Below are 22330 nucleotides of genomic sequence, written 5' to 3' on the forward strand. Positions count from 1 at the left end.
CTCCTTCTCCTTCTCCTTCTCCTTCTCCTTCTCCTTCTCCTTCTCCTTCTCCTTCTCCTTCTCCTTCTCCTTCTCCTTCTCCTTTTTTCCTCTTCACTCTTTCTCTCTGTTACTCAAAGTGACAGAAACTTTTTTGAGATGAAAAAAAAAAAAGAGGCCACATAACAAAGCATCTTATAGAACGTGCCCAGCTTGGGCAGCCAAGTAAAACCTGCGACTTTCCAAAGAGCAGGAAGGGGCGGATGGAAGGAAGGGCAGAAAAACTGGCCAAGACGGATGGAGCGAGCAGGAAAAGCCGAGTCCGCGCACGCGTGATGAAGCGTGGAGCCCGGCGGTGCGCGGAGAAGCTGCCCTCGTAGCTGTTTCTGTCCCGGTCACGAGTGTCGGCTTCAAACTCCATGTGGCCTGGGAAACCCTTTCCAACGCCGTCCCCGGAGCCCTCAGGACACTGCCGCTTGGGAATGACGATGGGGCAAAGGCAGACTGTCCTTCCTTTCGGATTGCAAGGCGCTCCAGGCTGGAGCTGGGCTGCAATCTCTGCCTCTCGCGTTGTGCACGGGGTAGCAGGACCGAGGGCACCTCTGCTGTGGGTCTCGTCAGCATGCAAGCGAGGAGAAAACACGCGGTCTCCTTACCTTGTACAAGCTAAAGCGATTTCCCTGCTTCCTGAACACGTTCCGGGTTTCTGGGATGAGGAAGATTAGGCCCAAGGAGACAGAGACCCTCATTCCAGAGYGTTCAGACCCAGGTTTGGTGATTTTCATCTAGCATTTTTTATTTTCCAGACTATAAAGTCCTTTAAACAAGGGCTCTGCTTTTTCAGAGCATTCAACTCCCCTTGCCCTGGATTCTTGTGAAAATCTGACACCTGATTCGGGTGCTTTTGGGCCCTTTTCGCCCCTCATACGCCCAGAGCACAAGACATGCAGAAACTGGCTCCCAGAGTCATCCAGACCCGAGCTGTTGGCCAGGAYTTCACGGGTACATCTGCCCAATACTTGGCCCAGAAGGATGATGGATTTTTCTTCTGGGAGACCTAGTTGAAGCCCATGCTCTTCCTGTTGGTTCTAGTGGGACTTGTAGAGTCTTTAACTGTTTTATGGTTAACAAGAAGTTTTTTTTATTGTTGTTGTTGTTGTTTTTGAAAGGCAGTCCGAGATAGAAACCTTTGAGTGCCTTGCAGCACCCACGAGTGGTGGATATCCCGGGAGAGCTGGACTATAATTCCTGCTAGCTTAGCATCAAAGGATGCTCCGAAACTTTACCTTCCTGGTGACATCTCTTCTTCCCAATGAAAGATGACCTGGGTGACCTCTGATTGAATGTCTTGATAGTCCAGAAGGCAGGGAGCAAGATAATTAGAGCCATAACCTCTGATCACAGGAGAGGTGAAGCCAAGGTAGGGGCAGAACAATAGGGCTTTTCAATAGCGGGTGTGACGCCTGGGATGGTCACAGAGGGGCTAGGGAGGGGGTAGGGGGGCAGGCTTTAAAAAAGGGGGTTAAGTAGCTTATTTTTCAATAAAAGGGGGCAGGAAGCTGGTTGTTATCTTCACAGTGCCATTCAGACTGCAGGTGTGACTTAAATCTCCTCGCCGGGCAGGTGGGTGCTTTGGGTCTCCTGAGGGCTGCAGAAGACCTTGCTTGGCGTGGATGCTGCCGGGCACACGAGCGGCTTCRGCTTCCCAGCTGCTGCTCCCAGGGAGCTCGATTGCTCCATCCGCAGCTGGGGAAGCTAAAGCAGAAGGGGACTCTCTGGTCCAAGCCCTGACACAGATGGCAATTTCAAGCCAAGTGTTTCATGCCRCTGTCCCACTGTCTCTGTTCCCGGGCATTCAGAAACTTCTCAGTCCTTTCTGTCATCCCAAGTGGCAAGGCCTTCTAAAATTCATCTGTTGGGTTCTTTGTACCTTCTCAGCGGACAAGTCCCATCTCCAGGCTTTGGAGGTGCCAGAAAGAAAAATTGTCCTCTCATCAAGGGTCTCCATGAACTAGGGCTCTCAGAGGTGACATGGGATTCACGAAAATGTCAAGACGCCAAGATACAGCAGCCGTCCTGACCTGTACGTCCCATCATCACAGTCTTAGCATCACGTTCATATRGTCATCCTCGAGTCCATGCAAGTTCTTCCTCAAAACACACTCTCCCCAAGATTCCCTTTTACTTCCCTCTTTCTTCACCTCAACCTCCAGCCGTGTTTGACACAGAGCTCTCAMGCATAGGATCCATTCTATGAGCAGAAAACACAGCATATTTCTAGTGCTATATCAATGCTACCATTAGCCATCACCTGCACCCTCACTGTCTCATTCATTCACATCCAAACTCTTTAGTTCTTTGTCTTCTTTTTGTTTGCTTGTTTGTTTGTTTGTTTTTGTTTTCCTTCCCCCAGACAAGGAGCACTAAGTTAAAAAAAACAATGAAAAGCCCCAGTCGCAGAGCTAAAACCTCCCGCTTCCTCTTTGCTCCTGCTTTTTTCCCCCCCATTTTTCGCTGGAGCCTTGGGAAGCATCCACACAAGTGCAAAATTATTTCCATGCAGGCTTCGCTCAGGCTAAAACTCCATGGCTGCTGGTGCACAAGTCCCTGCACGGCTCTTGAACAAATTGGACCAATTTGGAGTGATTAGGGAAGAATTCACATATGGTGCCCAGCCAGCTTTGCCGACCAATTGCCTCCTGCAGCCCATTAAGAGCCATTTACTATGATGGGCCCATTTGTCTTTGTTGTTAGTTCTGGCACGGCCAGTGACAGATCTTTGGCTGGCCACTGGGCCAACCTCTCCCTGGCTTCATCTCGGGGGTRAGAGGGCAAGGCTGAGACACACATGGAGTCTGACACCAGCTGATGGATGTCCCAAGGAGCCCTGCCAGGCCGGGCTGCGGGGCCTCACCAAGGATCTGGAAGAGGAATTGCCATTTGGGGTTGCACATTGGGTACCACCACCAACCTGGGGCCTCATGGTGCGTGTGAAGCCTTTGGACCTTGCCTGCTGCTGGATGTGATGGCCACGCTGCGATAAGAGGATGGCTGGGGCAACAGGGAAAGTCTTCTCCCCTTGCCACCGAGCCACATGAGCACYGATGTCCATGGTCTTCTAGTAGGATCCTTCCATAGAAGACCAAAGCTTCAACCCATGAAGAGTTGGCAATGAAGAAACCATCTTAAGAGCCAGTGGATGTTCTGCTGAGGAAAAATCCAAGCAGCAGCAAGGAGCAGGAGTAGCCTGGAAACATATTTGAATTTCTCTAGAATTAAACGGCAGCATCAGAAGAGCACGAGTGCATTGCCGTGGCAAAGATCTGCTTTCTACTGGCGTAACGACTCCGGCAAAGGACGGTGACTAGGCCGTGTTGGTGAGGGTATGTTTACACCGGTGTTATCATAACAAGACGGGTGATTATCTGCTCATGACTACGCGGGTGAAAAATTCATATCCTTCAACTGACACAGGTGCCACAGTGCGAAACAGGCAGCCAGGCTGCGAGACAAACGCAGCCCTGGGGGAAATACGGGCACGTTGTATAGGTTTTGTCTTGGAGACTTGTAATATGTGACCCAAAGAAGGACAATCCAGCCTGGAGACGTTGTCCTTTATTAGAGCTTCACAAGTGCCTGATGTTTTCAGGCTTTGGCAGGTCTAGGATTTTTTTTTATATATATATATATATATATATATATATATTTTTTTTTTTTTTTTTTGATTTGATTCTTTTGGGTTGACCCAAAGTGAATTTTTGGAGGGGCTAGAAAGCAGAAAAAAAAAAAAGTCTTTCAAAACAAAGATTTTGAGGAACATCTCAGTTTTGGATCAGAAAGAACTAAAAGTCTTTTTATCCCCCCAAAATCTTTAAACTATTGCTCCTACCAAAGTAATCACCTAGAATTACCATGAAACCCTTTGCCTGACCAGCATTTACAATAATTCATAAACAAGAAAAGTTTCAGGCAAGTCTTTTTGCTTCCTAGCAGAGCTCGGATCTTCTTTGAAATGGGACTTTGGATGTTTGATCTGTTTTGACCTTTTTATAAAGGGAAAAATAGAGCAATGCTACCCCCTTCCCTGGCAGTCAACTTGCTCTGTCAAAGCTGAGCGGCGTTTTAGCACTTGGGTGCCTTTGACCATGTCAACTTATACRTTGCTGGGTGTTGACAGTCCCTATTGTGTCAATCCAGGGTAATTTAGAACTTGATCCAGAGCTTTGAAACCTCTTGGCCTGACATGGACTTTCTGAAGCAAGACACTGTCAACGTTCTTTGGAGGGAGGACAAGGGCGCCAAGAGGTTTCTGTCCCAGGCCATAGGGCACCAAGACACCTGGATCCGTTCAGAGCTGATTCCGACACTGCTATTTATCCAGCTCCTCAGCAATTGGGRCTATTTGAGGAATTGGGGTCAATTAGAAGCAGCCTTCACCTGTCTTGCCTCGCCAGCCAACTGGAGCCAGATGGCAACCTGTAGCGCTGGTCTCTCCCTTTGTGCAATACTCAGTATGTCCTGCTGGACAAATGAACTTGGAGCTTTGGGGTTGGGGCAAGTGAACTTGGAGCTTGGGGTTACAAACCAGCTTGCAGTGTTGTCTGCAGCACAAGGACAGAGGTGGAAGGAGTGAAAAGGAGACCTTCGTTCCCTAGGAGCAGGTCCCAGTTGCTTTAATAAATAATCTCCGGAGAAATCTGGCTAATCCAAATCATCAGCTGCACCCATTAATTCCTTGTCCAAAACAGTGTTCTTATCTCCTACTGATGGCACCTATGCTAGAGATAATTTTGCCTCCCTCAAAGTCATCCGAGCTCTGGTTTCCTCTACACTGTGCAGGCTGCAGAAGGGCTTGGACATAGCCTCATAGTTGGGAATCTGGTCCAAATCCATCACCTGTTTAATATCTTAGACGGCAATAATCTCAGGGAATGCCAGGAGGCTGACCCCGAGCATCCCCAAATCCCTCTGTGTTGCTTCTCTCCAAATTACAGGGGTGGTGAGTAAGTTCCAGGGATTCAGGCTGGAATTTCATGAACACTTTGAGATTAAATCTGCAGTAAATCCAGACATGTCCAGCCTGCAGCTACTCAAAAGGGCTTTTCAAAAGCACAAGCGGATTTAGGGGTTTGTAGATGAGAGTTAGGCTCTTGAAAGACATTTCTACCTTCACTAATCTCTCTAGCAGACTCCAGCACAGTTGTACGTTGCCCACCAAATTCCCACGACGTCACCCTTTCCTTATTATTGCTCTAAATTATAATAAATGGTTCATATTGCATTGGAGAGCGTGGTAGGAGTGCCTTGAGCCTGTTAGCCTCTCCAGAAACTCCTGTCCATTCCTCAGGGTGTCCTGATGCGTGGGGCACTGCATAGGGAATTCTTTCTTCTTGTTGTAGTTGTTGTTATAGGGTGTTTGGGTACAGCTTGTCAGCCCGCCAGAGGCTTYAAGTTTTTTGCCAGGAATGTCAAAAGTGCCAAATTTTCGTCGGTGTGCCTCATTTTTCTCCTGCCCTCTCGTGTTGCCATTGCACCCGTTGCAAACGTGCTGATCTGGAGCGGGGATGTTTGGCACGCGGCGTCCTCTTCGTCCCAGCTCCTGGGCTTCCCGAGTGCCTGCGATGATTCAGCAGCAGGTCACGCACGCGCCGTCTCCTGCCAGGGCGATGTGCACCACAAACGAGCAAAGTAAGCGAAACTGGGCCAGCAAATAAAAAAAGTGCTGCCAGCTCCGGCTCTGACCCACGCTTCGATCACGGCTCTGCGGTGCAACCTTCCCCGTGGCACCGCAGCCTCGCGTCTCCCAAGCAGCCACTTTCTGTTGCACAACAAGGTGAGGTGGAAGAGCCCAAATTAGCACCTTCTTCCTTGGGGAATGTCCCAGGGGCAGGGCCATTGCCTGGCCCCAAAGAGGCCGTCAACGGAGCTATTTTTTTGGTCAAAGAATGTAGGATACGTTGCAGTTGCCGCGGCATGAAAAGTGGATCAGTTGTGAGGAAATCTCCTTTCCAGCCTCTCCACACAAGGCAACCTCTCCACATCTTTGGCCATGGCAGCCGCTGTCCTCTGGACTTTCTGTAATTCCACGAGGCCGTTTTTGAGACGTGGTGACCGCAACTGAACATGGTCCTCCAAGCGTGAGGACATCAGGGTTTCTACACAGAATGACACCTTCTCTGTTGCCTGTGGTGCCCTTCTTGGTGGTACTCCGTTTTGTTGGCTTTTTTTTTGGCAGCCACCATACGTTGAGATGATGATTTCAGAGAACTGCCAATGACAACTCTCATATCTCTTCACTGGAGATGTAAAGGCGAGCTTTAGATCACTTTCTCCTAGATGTTTTATTGTGCTCTTGCTGCAGATCATCTCCTAGTTCTTTGCTCACTTTTGGGAGTACCTTATGCAGTTCCTTGCTATCAATGCAGTGGATGACCGCTCAAAATCAGCCCTCAAACGCCCTCAAAATAAAGCATTTTGTTTGGAATATTTCTTTTAATTTTCTGTTAGAAATTCTGAAGGTTTCTTGCCTTCATTCTTTTTAGGAAGACTTAATTTTTTTCTTTTTTTTCCTTTTTTTTTTTTTTTAAATTCAGTCTTTTTCTTTAAATGGAAAACAAAACAAAATACAGAAAAGCACGGGTTTGCTGTGCTCTTCTTGTAATATCCTGCCTCCACATGATTCCCYGGAGATTTAGGGGTGAAATTTTGTTTGGGCATTTTTGCCTTTGTCTCGTCACGGCCCCAGCGGTCCGGAATGGGGGACGGAGGTGTGAAATGGACGGCTCCGTGCTCTTTGGGTTGCTTCCCAGCGAACAACTTAATTTACGAGCAGAAAGCCGGCCCGTCTCTCCTTGGCGGTGTCCAGAGCTCCCCRGGAATCACAGGTGTAGTTAAAAAATAATTGGATAAAACTACTCTTTAGTCCCTGCGAGTCCCTTTGGCAAAGCGCGTTCTGCAGACGTGAATGAGGCTGGAAAGCATGGAATAAACATTTCTGTGCTCACTGGCAAACGCTGGAAAGCAGCAATTTAGGCTCTGAGCCCCTCATCTGCCAGCGATGCAGGTGAAACCAAGGCAGCAGTTTGGTCCTCAGTGTGACGGAGGGTTACAACATTGCGAGAAGGTGATGAACATTCAGGAGGTGATGCAAGCCRTTTATGCTCTTTTGGGTATGAAGAAACCAAGCTATAGAAGAATTCACCTTATCTAACGCACCTGCTGCCAGGGCCATGAGGGCACTAATAGGTTTTAATGAGGCTGGCCAGCTTCACCTGGGCTCTGTGATGGGCCAGGAGCTCTATTTAAGCKCAGGCCAAGGGCCTCTTCTCTCCTAAGCTGGGTTGCAGCCATGGTTGTCTCTGGCTTTGTCCTCTCAGTGGACTTGCAGCTGTGCTCTGTGTGGGTCATCTCCTAGATGGATCCCTTGGGTCAATCCAGCCCACAGGATGGATCCTGTGGGCTTCTCCCTGGCCCCAGCTCTCATTCCTGGTACTACTGCTGCAGCCTGGAGCRCCTTGGGGCCTCGCTGGTGGCTGTGGTTTGTCCTGGGCTGCAATGGATCCTCTCACCGGCACCCTTCTTCTGCTGTGGTGAGGATGTCAGACTGTGCCTGCATTGGTGAGAAATGTGCCTATGCTGTGGACACCTCTGCTCCTGGCTAGTGCCCAGTCATGGAGATGTCCTGTTCTTTCTTCTCCCCTGCATGTGTTTTAGGTGGGTGCTCCTTAGTGATGAGGAGGAGCAAGGCCACTGAAGCTGGTGGAGTTAAATCRGTGCAAAGTCTAGAAATTTGGCAGGACAGTCATGCAGGTTCAATGGGAAGAGCTGCAAAGATCTGATTAAACTTTTTCTCCAAAGGCAAAAGTTTTTCTGGAGATGCTTCAGCTGTTATTGGAGTTGGGATGAAGAAGCAAGGTTTCTGAGGCTGGAACAAATATAAATCATAATAACGGTTGGGAGGACTATGTTAATCTGGATTGCCTTCTGTTAYGTGCTTCAAAAACTTGAGCCATTCTTCCTCTGAGTATCTTGCAAGTATCAACAGATAAGAAAGACAAAAGGCAGCAAGTGGGGATATGTTCCTCACTCTTGCTTCTCATCTGCAAAAATCAAAGCACCTTGCAAAAATTGGCAGCGGTCTCCGTGCACGACTCATTGAAGAAACTGAATGCAAACATGCTCAAGATAATGCTGAGGATTAGAAGTGATCAGACCGCAGCAGTTGTTCCAGCTCTGCGTTTTTAATGGCTAAGTTGCCCCAGCTTGGCTGATGAGCAGTGACTCATTAAGCCTTAACGAGATTGTGTTAGCATCTAGCTGTACCCTTAACCATGGTGATTCTCATGTGGGACCCTTAATGTGACTTGTAYGTTTGGCAGGAGCTGGAGAGCCTTAGGAAGCTGCCCTGAACCCAGCTGGCTCCACCACCTGTGCTTGTGGCCTGGATGGTGCCTGTGGGCAAAGCCTGGACTGTGCAGACTTGGTTCTGGACAAGTCTGGGAAAGCCTAAACTTGAGCAGAGCAGTGCTCTGGCAGTGACCCGGTGGATCTGGTTCCTCGGAGCCTTCCTCAAGGGCAGGGAGCACAGTTTGACCCTCAGCTCCTCAGGCTTTGCTGGTGGTGCTCAAGCCAGACATGATGATGATGCTCAAGCCAGGCTTATTGGCAGGAACAGCTCCACGTGCATGAGCAACAGGTGAGATAAAGCTTCTCTTGTGTGGGTTTTGGRTCAGGGCAAGTGGCATGGGGGCAGCACGGGAGGTTCTGAAAGAGATCTGACTGCAGGGGCAATCCAGCAACCCCAGGAATGCTGAGGAAATGCTGGGAAAAGCCAGTGTCCTTGCCCTGTTGTCCCGGCAGCAGCCAAGCGRTGGTTGATGTGCTCTGAAAACCTGGCTCTTGGTGTGCACAGTTAATGAGTGTCAGACTTGGCCCTTGTGCCCTCCTTTGGACCTTCCCCTCAAAAGAAAGTTTGGCCCAAGCTGAGTGGTGTCCTTCACCCCAAGAAAACAGCATCGACCTCCAGCAAACTTGGGTAAGACTTTTCTGACCTATTGCTTAGTCATTTGCATTTAGTGGTAGGGTCAGCTCAGTCACAGTTGCTGCTATTTCTTTTTACTGATTATTAGATGATTGGCAGCTCCAGTTGTTTAGGAGACCAGGTGAATTAAAATGGTTTGTGTTGGCCAGTGCTGCTCGGGATGGCACAGAGGGCTGGAGCTGGGAAGGCTGAGGAAGCCTTGGAGTCTTGCTGAAAGAGCAGGTGAAAGGCAGAGACATGGATGAATCCCATGGGATAGGAACTGTCTAGCACCCTGGACACTGCCCCCAGAGCTGTTCCCCATGGGTGCAATGCCTCCACGTGGTAGCAGGAGCTGCTCCTGTGCCCTTGGCAGCCCAGGCACCTCCACAAACCATGAGCCTGYACCCCGGGTCTTTCTGGCTCCAGCAACTGCTGCTGTTGTCTCTGTTGGACCCTGTCTTTGAACTCGGGCAAGTGCCACTGGAACAGGGCTCACAATCTGCCTTCCAGCTCCTCTTTGCCACCAGCGCCAGAAATGCTTTTGCTAAGCAAAAGAGGAGACTGATGTCATCCCAAGTCTCCATGAGCCAGGGAACTAAGCAAAGGCCTGGAGTGCCTCTATCTTAATCCAACTGTGGTTGTTCCTGCTTTCAAGCCCTTATTACCTGCCTAATTCTGCACTAGGATATTGCTCAGACATCTAAGGAGATGCAAGCTGGCAATTTCGTTGCGCTCCTGAACATCTCCAGCAAAACACCCGCCGGTGCCAAGCCCTTGGCTCCTGGCTCCTCAACCTGTTTCTACTAAGTAAGGAGATTTCCAAGGCGAGGCTGCCTTGGCCCTGCAGGAGGCACCTTTTCTCCTGCCAAGGCTTGGGCTGGAGCGCGCCGCTGTCACTCAGGGAGCAGGAATGCAGGCGAGGCTGCCCTGTGGTTAGGAGAGCTCCACCCCAGAGACAGAGGTAGGCGCCCAGGTACCAGCGCAGGAGACTTGGGGCTCATCCAGGGCTGCTGATGACAGGCACTGATCTGGTGGTTAACCCTTTGCCTGCCTTGCTTGCCTTCTCTTGGTAGAAACACCTCGGGGTTTCTAGCTCGTTGTGTGTTGGGCTGTTGGATGGTGTGAGAGCAGCTCCTGGGTGCCAGGTCTTCCATGGAAAGGCAGGAATACGTAGGGTCTAGTCCTTCTTGGTGCCCTTGCTCTAGAAGGGGTTTCTCAGCTGGAGAGCTATGGTTAAAGGAAAGGATCTCTGTCCTATGTTTGCCCTGGATGGCTGGAAGGCTATGGGGGACTCAAGGTGGGAGGGATTAAGGAACCTGCTTTTTCTCTGCACCCCTTGGCATTTTGGGGTCTCCGTTTGTGTATTGGCTGTTCTGCTGTGGTGTCCTTGAAGGCAAGAGGCTCTGAGTCGAGAGACAACCAACCTGAGCACTGCACTATGGTAGATTAGCTGTCCATAATGTGGACAGGCTCAGTTTATACTTTTTTCATAGATGAGAAGCTGGACAACTTGACCGTAACTGTTTCCCTGGCTCGGTAACCAGAGTTTCATCCACCTCTTGCAATGGCAATGTCCTGGTGGTGTCCTCTCCATTGCTGTACCCAGAGCAAGGCCTTGGCTGGGGCCTAGGGTCTCCACTGGTATCATAATAATCCCATTGTGTTTTAGCTGTTTGCTTATTTTTGACTAATCATGCAACTTTTATGTGTGTGAGTGTGTGGAAGGATAAACCTCACAAGCAAAATCAAACCAGGCCAGGCTTCCTGCTCTGCTCCTTCCCCTGAGGATCCTGAGCTTCATGAGGGTCAAGCACCAGACTTGCCTGCCTTGCTCTGTCCCCTCTTATGTGTATGTTTAAGGCAATAGCTAAAAATCCCTGCAATATCTTAAATCCTTACAAGATGGCAAAAGACTTGATTTGCCTTTGGAGCTGTCTTGCATCCAGGAGCACCCCAAGCTGATGAGTTCCCTGGCCGGACTATGGTTGTGGCAGCCCTTCCAAGCAGTAAATACACCTTAAAGCACTTCAGACCCTTCAAGCAAGGGTCCAGATCTTGCTTGTTGCTTGTTTCTCCCCTGTCCCAAGCTCACAAGTCAAGTGCTTAAACRGGCTTCTTTTCCATGGCCTTGTACCTGCTGTTGGGACTAAGGTGCAGCACATCGGTCCACCTGTCTGGGGGCTGTGGAGCTGCTTCCCCTCGTGTTTGGGGAGCACTTCACCATCTGCAGCAAGGGAGCAGCACAGGTGGGAAATGGTGACCTGTGGCCATATGTGTTGGGACCCTTTCTAGCAGGAGACTCCAGTGTGGCTTTGCTTGGCACTCAGTCCTGAGATGCTCTTAGGTTTCCTCTTGCCATCTCATGGCAAATGGTCAAAGTCTCTACTCCGGCTAGAAAAGCCAGTGTACTCACTGCTGTCCCTAACTGTGTCTGTAAGTGGAATGACTGGAGAACCTTTCTCCCTGAAGAGAGTGTGACTGGGGAGTGGGCACTTAGCTCTAGCTTGCAAGCAAATGTTCCCAGACCCATGCCCACCTTCTTAACCTTTGCTGATCTCTGCCACCCAACAGTCGCTGTCAACAGGTCCAGCAGGTGCCTGGAGACAAAGGGAATCTCCACCTCTTCACACAGCAGTTCTGGAGCTATCGGACTTATCCAAATGTGTTGCCAGAGGACAGGGTACAGAGTAATGCAAGCAAGGACTGACTCCCTTCAGACTGGCATGGGTGGTGGAGTCAGTTCAGATGTGGTGGCAGTTCTGCATCCCCATCCTTTGCTCAATTGCTGTGTTTTTGAACAGTGCCCTGAGGACATTTATCACATGTTGAACTGCCTTGATCAGAACTCAATATAAATCTTCAGGGCAAATATCCCCCTCTCCTGAACACCGCTTTAATGGGCTTGCAGACTAGGTTGCTTCCATCCTTAGTGTGGTCAGCAAGTGTGGTATCAGCCTGATAATCTGTGAGGATGTGAATTGTGCAGAAAAAGAAATCAAACCCACCACAGTCACTAAAGACAAAACCCAGACCACTAAAAAAGCTCCTGGGAGAAGTTCTAGCCCATGGGAAGGTGATTAGAGAGAGCTTTAACTTTCATCTTGGCTTCCCACCGCTGTTCCCTGCCACAAAGAGTCATGATCTGAGAGCCCCTGTTTGTTTTAAGGAGGAACAAAGCTGAGTGTAGTTAGGAAGGGTTAATAGTCAATCAGTGACCTCCATTTTTAGTAGTAGACACTAACTTTCTGAGGAAAGAGGCTGTCTGTGGAGCTGACAGTGCTGCCTTGTTTTAGATGGGGTTTTTGAGCTCAGCTCTCCTGTTTCTGGTCCTCTCATGCCACGGAAAGGGAGGGGTGACCCCGGCTTCTGGCCTCTTGGCCGCTCCTGGTGCGTGTGTTGCAACGCGCCCAATAACGTAGAGCATGACCTGCTCCGAGGGCCTGGCCCCGAGCCCTCGGCCCYGCTGATGTCATGCAGGACGTGGCGATGTCGCCTCGCGCCGCAACACGCTCCTGCTGACGCAGCTCGGTGTCCCGTGGGCACCACCATCCGCCGGGCACCGCCGTGGATGAATCCTCTGCCCTCGCTGTGAGCGTCGGGGCGGCCGGAGCCCTGCCAAGGCTGCGAGGGCAGCGGAGCCGGCGCTCGGCCCCGCGGCACCTCTTGGCTGGCTCGGTGCTGACGCACCCCTTACCTTGCACTGCTTGAGCTCAGGTTGGTGGGGTTTCATGCTCGTGGCCTGGGAAGCCCCATCAACTGCTTGGTCCTCGCTTTGGCTAGAGATGGAGCAAGGGCAGCAGTGTTTGCCCAGCAGGAGCTTTTTAAACTCATTTGTAGGAGCTTTTCTCGGGCTCCCTGCTTGGGAAGCGTAGCCTGCTGCCCTCTGCCATGGCTTCCTTGATGGTGATCTAGTCATGGAAGAYGCTTTGGGGCTGGTCCTCTTGGATACGGAGCCTGGACAGCATCTGCGAGCACAGAGCATGATCTCCATGGCATTCCACATCCCGGAGCCAGCCCTGCTCCTGGTGCTCCCCTGCAGCCTGTCTTGGGGATTCTTGTTTTTTATTAAAGATCAAGCAGAACTGGATGAGTGCAGATCTCTGAGGGTCATTAACTCGCATCAAAGGGCTCCCCGCAGAGCCCTGGATATATCAATAGGGACTTGGTGGCTCCATGGAGCAAAGAGCCTGTGCTCCCAGCCTGGCTTGCTCTCGTGTCCTCAGTTTGGTGCTGCCTTCTTGTCAACAGCCGTGTCAGCAGCTCCCGGGCAGTCGGATGGGTGGTTCCTCTCCCACTGCTTGGACCCACCGCTGCGAGGGTCCCTGCTCTCCAGCTCCCGCCGCACTTCGCGGGGTGCCTTTGTCCTCCTCGTGGGATAACAATGAGCTCTTGCTCCCCTCCGCATTCCTTCATTTCATCCTGTTTTTCTCCTCTTTATCTCAAGAACAAGCCGGCTATTCATTCCAGGGGCGACTGGCTTCGGACCACCTACGAGCGAGGCATCTGCAGGACCRACCACATCTCATCAGCCTGTTTTGCCTGTCAACAAAGCACCGTCAGGGCACCATGGGCATCCTCTTCTCTGACTCCCTTGCGCTCTGTGGAGGCCAAACACTAGTCACAGCCTTATGACGCCTCTGGGATGCCAAGAGGAGCAATTAAGACATCAGTGATTCTCCTCTTCCAACAGACTTTGCTGACTTTTGTTTATTTTTTTTGTGTGCTGATGAAGCTTTGGCTGGTTCCTTATTTACCTTACCTTGTGCTGGCAGGCCTAGGCTGGGCAGAAGATCTTTTCTGGAGAGATCTGGAGCTCCCCCAGGTCACTGTGTTCTGTCCCAGCTAGCTCACCCTCTCGAGACATGATGTTCATCAGCTGTCCCGCTGCAATGTGGTTCTTTCAGGACCTGGAGGATGGCAATCATTTGTGTACGGTGTCCACTTATCTTTGCCAATGCTTAGAAGTGGGGGGAATGGGGTGTTTGACCTTGAGTATGAGGAATTTGTGACTGCATGTGTGGGCTGTGTGGATGCAGCCGCCTGCTTGGAGCTTGCTTGGGGCTCATTGTGCGGTGTAGACTTGTCTTACATCTAATTAGAGACTTGCATCTCCCCTTCTTGCCTGTCACTCATCCCCCTCTCTCCCCCTCTGTCTTCACAAACTGCTCTCAGTGCAGGTGGAGGGAGAGCCAGCTCTGATGTCCTTGGCTTTTTTAATCATTTTAGGCCTTTCTGTGCTGAACCTGACCTGTAGGCTGGAGCAGAGCTGGGTTTGCAGGGGGCCAAGTGAAGCTCACCAGCAAACCTCTCAGCAGACAGGCTTGCAGTCAAAGAGCTCCCACTGAGAAGAACCGAGTCCGATGAGTGGGTGTCCTTTTCTCCTAGCAGTCTGACAAACTTGGATGCAAATTTGCCTCGGGGAGCTCCCTGCAGAGCCAGGACCTGAGCCCATGTTGAACCCGTCTTCCCTGCTTTGACCATGAGGTTGCTCTTCTCTCCTGCTGCCATCCCTGGATGATYCCTCCCATGGGAAGGGGACTCCCAGGGAATGCAAGTGGCCTGTGAAGGAAGCCAGTGTTGTGTGATGTTGCAATGACCTCAGGATGTTTTGCAGGGCAGCTTGTGTTCTGCAGGTAGCTCAGGTTTGGCTGCGATGCTCTCATGCACGAGAGCACCCACTTTGCAAAATCGGGAAGATTGTTTTCCTTTGTGTCACGGATGGAGTCATGACCTGGCATTATTTAAAACTGGTTTTGTATCTACGATTACTTTTACTTGTACAGCATTGCAGGCAATTATCTGCCAATAATTATTATGAGGAATAAATCCAGAAAGAGTTTATTTAACATGAATGTGTTTAGAAAGCTAAATGCCGAGGATAGGTTATGACTCGAAGGCTCAGGACTCCTGGGCTCTGATTCCAGGTTTGCTGCTAATTTACTCTGTGGCTCTGGCACTTAAGTCCTGAGGCAAAGCCTGAGGTGGACTTAAGGGGTAAGGGCTTTTACTCYCCATCACCAAATAAGCCAAAATCACGTTGGTGATGTTGAATGAAACAATAATATGCAAACAGTGTGTTAGGGCAGTGGAGCATGGGAAGCTTCCCAAGGGATCAGTTTTGTGGTGGTACTTTTCTCTTTATAATAACCTGCCACTGCAAACACGACTCGAAGTCTCTTTTTACGTCCAAATCAACTCGGCTGCCTCTCTTTAGGGTCCTAGCCTGGCAGAGCACCTTAAGAATAAACAGCAATTCATGCTGAAATTCTGTGGAAGTGGTTGAATGGGGCTGCATTTGTGTTTGAAGCTGAGCGGAGAGTTTTTCTGGTAGAAGAAAACCATCGGGCATGAAAGAGTCACCAGAAAATGGATAGACATGCCTGGAAATGCCTTTAACCCTTATTTATTGTGAGGCTTGTGGTTTGAAGAGCCTCAAGTCTCATTTCAGCTGTTTGGTCCCTGCTAAAATTACATAGGTGGGAAGAAACCACCCAGTGATCTGCACGGGCTCCGATGAGCAAGCCCAGGGCGAAGGGGTTCCTTTTTTTTTTGACCTTCTGTGTGAATTGAAAGCAGGTTTAGAGCTGAAGCTTGTGCTTTAGTGATGGCTGCAATGGGAGAAGGGCAAGAATGGGTGTCTCCAAAGCCTGTGTTGAGGCCAGCCTTGGCGTTCATGGTGCTGCCTTGCTGTGAGTGCTGGGGGTGAGCAGCACTTGTTTTGTCGTAGGGTTGGATTAACGTTTCAGTGGTCTGTGAGCAACGAGGTGAAGAAGATGACATTGCTGCGAATGAGGAGTGGATTGGGGTTGCTGTGAAGCTCTGGTGACCGTTGGTTGCTTGAGGACCAAGGTGTCCTTGCAGTGCTGCACCCTGCTTTGGGCCACGCGGGATGGGGAAAGGAGCCACGTGGGTCCCTGTTAGTGCACAAAAGGAAACTGAAGAATGAAAGTCTTGCAGGAGATTGCACAAGCCACGGAGCTGGCAAGAACACGCAGGTCTCTGGGCCTGCAGCCTTTCTCAAGGCAGGTTGCTCGTGTTGTGAAGGGAGCCTGGTCTTGCTGGACACCTAAATCTACAGGCGTGGAGGAAAGCAAGAGGCTTGCTGGGGAGAAGCAGCAAGGGGAAGGATCCTTGTCTTGGATCTTGCTTGAACCCTCACGGATTCCAAGGGATGAATATATCCCTGTTTCCAAAGGCATGAGAAGACCAGAGTAGCTGCTAGTGTTTTTTGGGACGAAGTATGCCAGCATGGCCTGTTGTTTTTGCACAACAAATGCATCGGACTTTGCTGCCTTGGTGCTTGGGAACAGCAAAGCAGAGCAAACCTTCAGTGTCCCTCAGTGCCCAACTCATTTTGGATCCAGGCCCTTCCCTCCCGACACACATYGGAGCCCTCCTGGCATCACAGGAGTCTAGAAATGGCGGCGGAGCAGCCGTTTCCCCTCCTTTTGGGATGGAGGAGAAGGAGGCTCAGAGCAAAGCAGCTCCCTTGCGGTGGCCTCCTGAGGTGGGGCAGGTTTGAACAACGTGCCAGAATATGTGGCTCTCCTTGGACAAGTTTAATTTCCCATCTTCTCAGCGCAGGGAGTGCTTGAATCGCCCTTTAGCGGTTGGGCACAGGAGGGGGAAGATCATTAACATACAAAGGGCTCCTCTTTCAACACCAGCCTTGCAAAGTTTCGTGATTTTAGCTCTGTCTCATCATTATTATTCTCTCTTTTTTTTTTAAGAAGCCCTAGTTCTTGGAATTGGGGAGCCTAATCTCAGCTTTCGTCAAAAGCTTCAACTACCTCATGGCTACAGAGGGAAATCACAGCTTCGAAAGGCACCACAGTGYTTATCTGACATGGACATTGAAATTTCTTAGTTTGCCTCGGAATTTGGCAGTCAAATATATCTGAAGCAGGGGCAAGTTGCCATTTCTGGCTGTTTGGGACTGGCAGACTTGAAGGGTCCCAGAGTTTCTTTGCTTGCTTCCACTTCAGTTGTAGGGGTGGACATAGAAAAAGCTCCTTCTGCTTCTTCCACATCTTGCCTGCTTTCCTCCTTTTTTTTGTCCCCTTCCATCTTGCTGGATTAGGTTGAAGCTCCCTATCTCCAAGGCTGGGACAATAAGCGCAGACCGGGTTACTGGGGAGCTCTGCTGTCTTGTTTCACCCAGGACGTGTTTTGCCAGGTGTGACATCAATCTCCTTAGCTGTGTCCCAGTTTCTCGGAGGAGATTCCCCTCGTGCTGGGACAAGCGGGCTGAAGGGTCCCGTGTAGCCCTGCTTGATGCTTCTAGTGAAGATGTGACCCATTTAGCATCAGGTGTTGTGTGGGTATGGCCAAAGCTATTCGGGTTAAACATCTTCACGGGTTCCTACTGACCATGGGCCTCAGGGGAAATAGGTCAGGTATTTTGAGATCTGTGTCATTGTGTTGGCTTAAAACATTCCTAAATGCAATCTGTGAAGACATGCCAGGGTGTTGACCCATCACCTGCTCCTACTACAGGCTGCCTCGGACGTGTTGTGCTCTTCATTGACAAAAACAACGTTGGAGCTCCACATTGGAGCTCACAGAGGCGCAAGGAGAGGAAAAAYGGTGGAGAAAAACCCATCTGCAGTCCTGTGAGCCTGACTCACCTTTCCAGGAATCTGGTTTAATCATTTATGCAGCTTCTGAAGGGACAGACAGACAGCATGAAAGCCCAACGCCTTTGAAAAGTGTTGCCTTTAAAGCATTTGCCTTCTGGGGGATCCCGTAGAAGTTGCCGCAGGGCTGGAGCGATAAACAAGACCCAAGTTTGTTCTGGTTCGCTGCGGTTTYGCCCCTTGCTGTGCAGTTGGGAGCCTGGTGTCTTGGCTGGAAGTGCCCTGATCTGTGGCCTCGTGGGAGCTAGAAGGTTATGTGAGAATTTCCAGCGGTATTCTTTTTTTCTAAGTCAACTTTTAGTCTCTGTGGAGAAGAGAAGGGCTGGGTTAATGCTCTTCTTTATCTTGCCTGGTCTTTGATGCTTTCCTCGCATCCAAAACTGCAGTGRATTGTCAGCTGGGAACAACTATTGTGCACGTAGCTGAAAAATGTTGTTTATTTAAAAACAGAAATCCAGTGTGTAGCCTTCTCCAAGTTATTTTTATGGAGACCAAACACTGTTACTGGTAGTTGCTGTTTCTGTTGCTCCTCTCGCTTTCCCATCCCTGCTACCATTTTAATGACAAAACTGAGACAAGGTGAGAGTGGGAGAGGAGGAAAAAAATATGGTTTTACTTTGCTTTTGAGGCAGAAATTCCAACCAAAACATCCATCTGTTTTTGTTGATTTTTTGCTTTGTTTTTAACCCAAGTTTTCAAGCTAAAAGTTTGCAGCTAGCACCAGCTCAGCTGTGCTGAACAGGCAGAGCTTCTTTCCCGCTGCTGGRTGCAGGTGTCTACTGGTTCTCCTCTCTTCCCACATAGACCTGCAGAGCTTGTGCTGCCCCACGTCTCCACACAGGGTCTCCCTAGCCTTGGACATAGCAGCCACCGGAGAGGAGCTCATTGGGCAACCTCAATTAAGAGCTGATGCTTTGGCCTCGGTTYTGCTTCCACTCTAGTCCCTGGACGTCCCACCATCACTCAGAGTGGAAAGGGGGTTATGTGTCAAAACCAAGTAGCTTTCCAAAATACAGGCTTTTTGTGTGTATTTACACTTAAAATGTTGTTTTCATCATGAGCAAAGGAAGAAGAACCAGTTCTTGCCATGGCAGCATAGAGATGCATGAGGAAGGCAAGTGGTGGGGCAGGTACCTAGGACTCAACTGAGGAGAAACTTCCCAGGCCTCAGCTTCCATGTAGGAGCCCACTAGACCTGGTTCTTCAGTGGGAGCTCTGGATGCTTCCAAAGCGCTTGGGATCCAGGTCAAAACTGAGCTGTTGAGAAAATCTAGCCACTTCAGGGATGTAAATGGGAGCTCAGCTGCCCTTGGGCCCAGTTCCTGGGGCAGGAGGGGAGGTAGATGGAATGGGAGGATGGGGACTGCAATGTGGAGAAGGGTAAATCTCGGTGAGATTCCCATTCCCATGCTGGGAGGAGACTGCGAAGGAGCTCGTCGAGGGGATCGGCACCATGTGTACCTCCTTGCAAGCGGGAAGCATGTGCTTCTAATTTCACTTGCTCGCTGTGTGCCAAAGGGATCTGCTTCCCATTGACTCTTGACCCTTCGGAGGAGAGGAGGGAAAAACAAAAGAAAATAGCCGGCCAAAACTACTGCTGCTGAGGTCTATGGCAGAAGTCCCACCAGCTTCAAGGGGACCGTGGTTCAACCTAGACAAGAAAGACACTCTCTGAGCTAGGACAGTGAAAAAMTAAACCTCTAGCCTTGATTTGGGGCACAGACTAGAAAGTTCTGCACCCCGGCTTATCCCGGTATTGGATCAAGACCACCTAGAGCTGCTCTCTTGGAAGCAGTGGGTGAAATCTGCTCCGCTTCCCAAAGTGGAAAATTCTGTTCAGTAGTCCCGGGATGAGTGCGGTGTCTAGCATGAGGGACGTGGTCTGGGARAGGACCTCGTTAGGAAATGGATTGGCTGACAGAATAATATTCCTAGATTTTAGAAAGGCCAAAAAACAAAGGCTTAAAATCATTTTATAAAGCAAAATTGCAGAAAAAGAAATTGTTTGGCCCAGTGAAAGCGTTCTTCAATAAATTTGAAATGTTGAATTTAGACTAACCCTTTAAAAGGTCTTATATAAAATAAACAGCAACATAAGAAATTGTTTTGAAAGGAGGAAAATAACCCTGTTTCTAGTTTACATTTGGGTCATTTTCTCCTGGCCAGTCCTTTGCATCGTCTTCAGTCTCCTCTCAAAGTGTCTCAGATAATTTAGACTTTCTCCATTTCCTTTCAGAAATTTCCACAACAGAGATCCTTTCTCTCCCTTACAACTTTCTTTGATTCATCCTCATTGGGCTGCTTGTTACATTAAATAATTMCTTCTTTGAGTGCCTTCACCCTTTAAAACTTCAACTTGCCCCGGTGACACCTCCTCTTCCAGCTTTTGCTTTGCTCAGATCAGGAAATCCAGGTTTTCTCGTCTCTTCCTGCATGATTGAGGTTCTGTTGTSCTAGTCCCACAGTTTTTTCTCTTGATGTTATTATGTTTAATTGCATTTCTATTACTCCAGTTCCTTGATCACTTGTCTTCTGATGCTACTCCAGTGTGCTGGAACATCCTACCACAGAGTCATCAGCAAATTGTCTTTACTTGCACCAACAAAAGTAAAAAATATAATGTAAGGATTTCTCCAAATACTTGTTCTTGAAGGGTTCTTCAGCCCAGAGCTCCTTCCCCTCACCAATGTCTCACTCTGAGTCACTCTCACATCCATGGCAGATGGTTCCTGTGCTAACACACACCTCCAGCTCACTTTGTACAAAGCCCTATCCCAATTATTGCCCCAGTTCCTGCAGTCCCATTGAGCTCGTCTACCTTTCCTTGGCCTAGAGTATGTGATCTCCATCAAAGTCTTGGTAAGTCTGGTACCATCTACCCCGTTGCCTTTTACTCTCCTGATTTTCATTGACTGTTGTTGTGTTAGGCCTCTATAGGCCTCTATAAAAGTGTTTTCTTCCTTCTCAAAATAATCGCATCCCTGTTTTACGCAACAATCCTGAGAGTCTCCCACTGGATGGACTTGAAGAGGGAAGAATCTCCTCCAAAATGGTCATTCTGTAAGCAAACTTTCTTACCAGCTCCTCACTTTGAGAAGACGTTTTTTTCAAAACTTTCCATACAGATAATTTCTCCCTGTGGGCTGTTTGGACTGCCATAGCCAGAAGGTGTAATCGGAAGAGCATGATGAGCAAAAAAACCACAGTGGAGAAGGCAGCAACAAAACCAAGTTCTCTGCATCTTGCGTGAGCATTAACACCTCGGTGGTTTGCAACGAGCTCTTTGTTTTTCAGAAAGGAGGAGGACGGAGCCGTGAACTAACAACGCGAGGCTGCTTCTTGGAGGTTTTCCATCAAACAAGGCCATTTTGCYCCTTTGCCATCTGTGCATTGGATTATTTCAAGCAAGAAGACCCTTCAAGAGCTTTGACCAAGATTGCTTGACCAAGAGCTGCTGCTTCCTGAGCTGCCCCCCAGCAGGGAGCCTTGCACCATTGGGGCTGAGGSAGCATGACACCGCTGTCAGGTGGCCCAGGAGGGGCTCGCTGCCCGGTTCCTGCCCGCTCACGGGTGATTCAGTGCCTCAAGGCTTGGAAGGGAGGCAGCCTCTGATGAAAGAGGCCAGCRGAGAGAGGTGCAAGGGGAGAGGGAAGAGGAGAAACCTCGCGGGASGTGATGGGAGTGAGTCATCTGACAGGTCCCACCAAGGCCGGTCTGTAATTAAAGCTCACCTTGCCTGGTGTCTCCACCGGAGCGTATGCCAATCATTCCCCGTGGCATTTTCACGCTCCTTATCTGTCAGCCTCAAAATTGCTTTTTTAGATCAACTTTGAAGGCCTCATTCTGGCAGAGAGACATGGGGGCCAGACAGTCTGCTTTGCCGGAGAGCACCTTGCAAGGGCAGAAGCTGCTCTTGCTTTGCGTGGACCAGATTTGCAAGAGATCAGAGCTGGTTTTTCAAGGTGGGACCAGGTTTTCCAAAGTGCTTGGGTCCTGGCAACTCCCATCGTGTTTTTCAAGGTGCACCCGATGCACTGAGCTCCCTAAAGCTGCAGCAGCTTCTTTAAAATCTCAACGGGAGCCCAAATCCCTCAAAATTGTGTGGTTTTTATGGTCGTATGGAATGAAATAGTCCCAAATGCATGGGCATAAAATTTGGCTTCATCTGTAGTAGCAAGTTCTGATTCACCCCAGGTAGTGATTTTGGTTTTGTGTAGTCCCTTAAACTTGCAGRGATCTTGGTGATCCCCTTGTAGATGGACAGAGTGCGAGGTTGTTAAAGCGGATTAGTAGGATCAAGACACTAAATCAAACCAGATGRTGGGTTGGATTCTGCTCCTCATCCTGGGGTGCATCAGTGGGAATTAGGCTTCAGACTGGTCTGGGGCTTGAGCTTGACCATCAATATATGCTGGGTTTTGAAATCAGGGTTATTTCCYGCTTGTTCAAAATCCCGTTGGCATCTGCTAAACTCCTCAAATGGGATTTTAATTTGATTCCCTCTACTTTCTATAGAGGAGTCTTTGGAGAAATTGGCTGGTGAGCATGTGTTTGCACCCCCCTCCCTAGGTGGGGTGCCACGTGTGTGGCAGGATGGACATGACCAGGATCACACAAGAATTTGGGGATTCAGCAGCACCGGAACAGGCACCTTTTCCTCCAGCCAGCACAGAGTTAGGAAACTCGTGAGTTT

General features: G+C 49.6%; 1 long non-coding RNA gene across 2 annotated transcripts; it reads left to right on the forward strand.

Annotated features, from left to right (window-relative positions):
- The first annotated feature begins 7438 nt into the window (after window positions 1-7438).
- LOC112949052 lies at window positions 7439-14989 on the forward strand. Of its 2 annotated transcripts, none has more exons than XR_003249746.1 (2): window positions 7439-8674; window positions 13446-14989. It is a non-coding gene; the product is annotated as an uncharacterized LOC112949052 (long non-coding RNA). The 2 variants fall into 2 exon arrangements; XR_003249747.1 differs by having other exon boundaries at window positions 13469-14989.
- Window positions 14990-22330: the final 7341 nt, after the last annotated feature.

Source organism: Nothoprocta perdicaria, unplaced genomic scaffold (assembly GCF_003342845.1).
Source record: "Nothoprocta perdicaria isolate Ctin4 unplaced genomic scaffold, notPer1 scaffold_283, whole genome shotgun sequence".
In the NCBI taxonomy this organism is placed as follows: Eukaryota; Metazoa; Chordata; class Aves; order Tinamiformes; family Tinamidae; genus Nothoprocta; species Nothoprocta perdicaria.